The following is a 5,740-nucleotide window of genomic DNA, read 5'->3' as shown; positions in this document are numbered from 1 at the left end:
GTTTCCTCATAACCAGGAAGCTTCAAGGCTGAGATCCTTCCAGCAGTTCGACAAAGGCTAAACGCTTGGATGCTGTAGTATAATGATTGCAATGGTTTCAAATAAGCACAAACCTTTCTGTGACTGATGGTCCTAGAGTTTTGAAAGGAAAATGCAAATAGCTTGGAATAAATTATCATCACCTTGATACTGCCATTTCTCATTGTATACAGATGCATAGATCTTTCAGGAATGCTGTTCAGACAGCAAGAGGGAAGCAGGCTTGCAAAGTGCTTTCCTAAATCATCCTGAATGTATGCTCTTGCTCTTGCTCTTGCTCTCTCTCTCTCTCTCTCTCTCTCTCTCTCTCTCTCTCTGCAGCTGACAGATCAGATCCCCACCTACTGTCTGTGCCAGAATGAAGCTTGAAATAAAATAATCCCTGAGTTTGTCTAGACAGATATTTTTGCAAGGAGTCCTTGCAAAAATCTCTCAATGCACAGTTCAATACATCAACTGTCATGTATTCAACTGCTACAGGATCGCAGATGAGTCCATGGGCATGCTTAGGATTAAAAAAAAAATAGACATGGATTGTGTCATTTAAGTCAGAAAAAAAAACTAACACACCTCCAGAATCAAAATACCTATGGTGTTACCCTATGAAATCTGATGAAGGGTGCAGTATTCTTGCAATATCACAGCACCTGCAGGGTGACACCATGATCACAAACAAGGGCATTGTAGTGCCAAGGGGCAGGAGAAATCCTCCCCAGATAGTCCAAGGTGTTATTTGGTCCTGATCACCAACCAGGCACTTCCCTAATTTTGTTTAAAATATGAGGTCTGGCTTATTGATTTGTTAAATCAATTTTCACGGCCCTGCCTTGAGCAGTAACCAGAATTCAGACATGAAACAGAAGAAGCCAGTTGAATTCAAGCCACCTGTGCCACGATACACAGGAACAAGACCCACCCAGTCCCTGTCACTAAGCCTGAGGCTGGTAGTCTAGAAGACCACCAAACCTGGAGGACTGCAAGAGACAGCACCTCCTAAACCCAACAACCCAGAGGGGCCATATACCAGACACAGAACTGCTCTCTACTGTGGGGAATGCACTACTAGGCAAAAGAGGTGGCAGTGAAAGTGCTTGGGCCCCTTTAAGGCTTTCCATTCCTTGCAGGATCTCCACCCACTCTAAGGGTAGAACCTGTGATAAGTAGTCAGGACCTGGAGAGAGATAAGACCTCAGCTGAACCTGGCACTCCATTGAAGCAAGTTGCTCACTCAGTGCTCTCCAAGATCCTGCAACTCCTTCTGGTATCTTTCAGGTTCCCAGCTGTGCCTCATTGGAGCTGGGACAACTCAGTGGTGGCTGAAGAAAGATTACATAGGCCTACACACACGTTGCTATCTTAAGTTAGACTTATTCCTGGGTATATTTGGAGTGTTGATTCCAATAATGGCATCGGTTTTACCCTATCACCTCAAGCAACTTCCTCATGAGGAAGCCTATGCCAAGGCTCCCTCTTGAGGAAGCTGTTTGAACCATGTATCTCCAAAACTAGATGTGATAGGGCAAAACCGATGCCACTTTTGGAATCCAAAATTCATATAAAACCACTATAAATTTTGAAAAAATGTGTATTCAATGCACTACCTGGAGCTGTACTTTCTAGAGCCTTTAGGCTGTCCTGACCTTGCTTTGGATCTTTGGATAAGAGAACCCAGGTAGACAATTGGATATATAGCAGCAACTGTTACCCTGCACATGCCCAATCTTGTCTGATCTTGGAAGCTAAGCAGGGTCAGGCCTGGTTAGTACTTGGATGGGAGACTGTCTGGGAATACCTGGTGCTGTAGGCTTATACCATAGTCTTTCGAGACTGAAGGTTGCCAACCACAGTTGGATATTCTTTCCTTGTGAACAACATAAGAAAAGCCTGCTGAATCAGATCAAATTTCCATGAGGTCCAGCGTCCTACTTTCCACTGTTACTCACAAACTGCTTCTAAAATGCCTGCAAGTAAAGCATTCAGGTAATAGTAATTTGTCCTAAGATGCAGCAGATGTATATGAGAAACTAGCTCCAATTCATTGCAATCATTAAAAACTTTGGCCATCTGCACCACCCAAAGAAGGACCACTGATGGTTTCATCCAACCATTTCCAGGGATGCAATACATGCCCAAAGCCTTTTTTTCAGGCTACTGGCCTACTCCCCAAATATTTGCCACTGTAAAAATACATCATGATTTGGAGACACACTTTGCCCTTGGCTGTCAAAGCAATCTGAGATGCAGCGAGGAGGTATTTACTGCTGGAAATGGCAGTTTCCCCCTTGAGTAAGAAGAGATTTGCTTAAAAATTCTGACTTGGTTGACACAAGTAGGTTATCCTGTAGGACTGTCTTGTGAGTGAGTGCCTGGCCATCTCCAACAGGAAATCATTACAGGGATGTCAGGCAGATTCTTCCTTGGTATATTTTTTTAAAAAATCTGTGTAAGGACTGCAGAGAAACAGCAGAGGGTGTTCACAGTAAGGAGGAAACACACAAGGAAGCCTTACTGAGAAACTATTTGTCACCATGCTATCTCAAGGAGAATGGCTTCTTTGTCATGGAAAGACCACACTTTTCAAGCTCACTCTCCGGAAAACCTGGATCATCATGGCTAACACACATGGAGCTTTTTAGTTTAGGACAGTGTTTCTCAAATTGTGGGTGGAGACCCACTAGTGGGTCACAAGCCAATTTCAGGTGAGTCTCCGTTCAATTCAGTGTGCATTTTATTTTTAATATATTAGACGATGCTTCCTGGGGATTGGACTGCATTTGGAGAAGTGTTACAGATCAGTATGTTTATGCTTTCAACAATGAGAGACAATAGAAAGGGTAAGTGTGGATAGAACTGCAGCCCTTAGGATGTTTGAGAAATTTTTTAAAAACAGATATGCAACAGTTTTTAGGGTTAGGAGGATTCGGGCGCAATCCTAACCCCTTATGTCAGTACTGACATAAGGACAATGCAGCTCTGAGATAAGGGAACAAACATTCCCTTACTTTGAGGAGGACTCCGTGAGTGACACCAAACTGCAGGATGCAGCACATGCCCCATTGGCACTGCTATGCCAGTGCTGGAAAGTACTGACATAAGGGGTTAGGACTGTGCCCTTCTTTTAAATAAATTTTTAAACTTAGTGTTGACTGATTGATTTTGTCATATGGGGGTGTTAAAATTTTTTGATGATTTTTGATTTGATGATTTCACTTCTGGCCAATGTCATCCCTTCCAAGTTAATGACATCACTTATGCTGGGTCCTGGACAGATTGTCATTCTAAAAAGCAGGTCCCTGTGCGAGAATATTTGAGAACCACCGGTTTCCGTATAAAGTGACTGTGGGTACAATAATACATCTCTACTCCAAAGTAAGTCTCATTGCATTCAGTGGGACTTACTCCCAGGTGTGTATTGGACTGCAGGCTGAGTGACATAATAGTTTTATGTGATCCTAGAGTCTATTCTGTTTTTGTGTTTTAAAAGTGTTTTAACAGTGTTTTCAAGTATTGTTTTAAATTTAATTTGTATTGTTTTTATTCTGTAAGTTTTCTGTAAGTTTTCATGCTCAAAATATTGCAGGGAAGTCTCAGGCTTTGTGAGAAACTGAAAGGGGGTGCCTCTATGCCACCTTTTTGGCAAAACTTGTAGCTTCTATATGGTGGTGAGTGTCGCTAATCATTTACGGAGGGCTTCAGTTTGTTTCTGTAACAGAATGACTGCTCTCATTAGAGATGCCTTGCTCAGTCACATGTGTTATGCTCAGGTTGAGCCTGTGGCATTTGGTCTACAAGGCTGGCAATAAATAGAAATGCTTTTGTCATTTACTTCAACCTTAGATTCCCTGTGAGTTATAGAGAGTCTACTGGGACTTACAGCTGCATTTCTTGGTCTGGATCTTGCAGTCTTCCTCTTTTGCCTAATTGTCAGGGCAGAGCCACTCCAAGATCTCCTGCTGCCTGAGGTAGCATGATAGGTATTCTGACCCTTACCTGTACACCAGCCACCATAGCTGCTCCTCCCTGCCCCTCCCCCACTCCATGGATTTGAAAAAGAAAAAGAGTATCGAATGGATGAGGAAGTGAGGAGGCTTTCTTCTCCTCCCCACTTCCTGTACTCTGGGAAGAGGTGGCAGAGGGGATAGAGCATGCAGAAGTAGGAAGGACTTCAGTCAGCCTCAATGATGAGATCTGTCAGGGTTTAAACTGGGAACTCACTCACAGATCTATGTACTGCTGCTCCCTGCCACAAGCATTTCTTCAGTGTGATATGTATTTGTATATTTTTGGTAATTAAAAGCATGGTTGAGAGAGAGAGAGAGAGAGAGAGAGAGAGAGAGAGAGAGAGAGATGTTAGTAACATTAGATAGGCCAATAATACTGGCAGACTTTTCACTAAAACCATTCAGGTGAGCAGTGTTCTAATCAAAGTCTGTTACATAATTATGGGCAGGGTTAAAACTTGTATTCTCCCAAGGTGACCAGGCAACCAGATATCAGCATATCTGGTTTGCTTTGTTCAATAAAGCAAACAAAAAAATGCTGATGGAGTGAAGGGAAGAATATCATTCTATCCATTATTGCTAAGCCTGGATTTGTACGATCAAATCTCCCTACCCCTCCATTAAAAAGTAGCCATTTATGGTCATCCCTTGGTCATAATCACCACACATTTTGAATATTTTGACATATATTCAGACTATGGGCCAAACTATACTATAGAATGTTTGGAACTATTTGAAAAATCAAAGTGTCCTGGCTTGTGTGCTGAATGTTGTGTAGTCATCAAGCCATTGGTTGAGCCGCAGTGATGTCACAGTAAGTTTGTCCCTTAAGGGCAAATCATATTATGCTAACAGTGCAGCTTCTACGAGAAGAACGAAAAGTGATATAGAATAGCAGGGAAATCTCACATAAGTCTTGGGATTTTGCATATCTGCAGGTGTAACCGAAAGAGCCGGGTTTTGGGGAATTAGTACACAGCCCTATTGGAACATGGGACCTTAAGACTGGATGCAAACCAGCGTTCTGTAGAAATTCTTTGTACTTAAAGAAGAAACAGAGAAATATTCCAATAAATGATTACAGCTTTATTAAAAAGGGACACAAAAATTAATAAGTGATTATTGTAATGCCTTAACCAGAGTGTCCTATAGTGGTGAGGGCAGTGTTGTGTGAGTATCTTTGGTGCATCCGAAGAAATCAGAAAAAGGAAGGGGGTTGTAGGGAAGGATTTCAGGAATCCCTGCTCTGCCAAACTCCAGCTGCTAGCTAAAGACAGAAAGAGAAGGGGAAATGGAGAGGGGGAGAGAAAGAGTTCAAAGCACAAAGTATAGCTACCTGTCTGGGTGTCTGGTCTGTGAGCAGCAGTTTCTGTGAGCATTGAGTCTGGACACCCTGGAGAGTGGCCCTGTGCTTGGACACTTGGGGAGTGATCCTTTGCTAGTCAAACCCCCTTAGTATTTAAGGATATTGAAAAGTTGCTTATGTGTAAGCAAAATGTTAGGGGATAAATGTGTAACTTGGGGTGTTTGCTTTCACCATGTCAATGGGTAACTTGGGTATGAATGAAGGGAATTTCTCTTAATCAAACAGGATGCGGGTCAACAGGGCTAGCAGTGTCAGCTAAAATGCAGATTAGGCCCTGGTGCCAGGTGAAGACTAGCAACTTAAAATGAGCTTTACCTAAGTTAACCCAAAATAC

General features: G+C 42.5%; 1 pseudogene; it reads left to right on the top strand.

Annotated features, from left to right (window-relative positions):
- The first annotated feature begins 1,726 nt into the window (after positions 1–1,726).
- On the top strand, positions 1,727–1,846 carry LOC136659852 (5S ribosomal RNA; annotated as a pseudogene).
- Positions 1,847–5,740: the final 3,894 nt, after the last annotated feature.

Source organism: Tiliqua scincoides, chromosome 8, assembly GCF_035046505.1.
Source record: "Tiliqua scincoides isolate rTilSci1 chromosome 8, rTilSci1.hap2, whole genome shotgun sequence".
In the NCBI taxonomy this organism is placed as follows: Eukaryota; Metazoa; Chordata; class Lepidosauria; order Squamata; family Scincidae; genus Tiliqua; species Tiliqua scincoides.
This window is presented reverse-complemented; position numbering and strand designations above follow the sequence as displayed.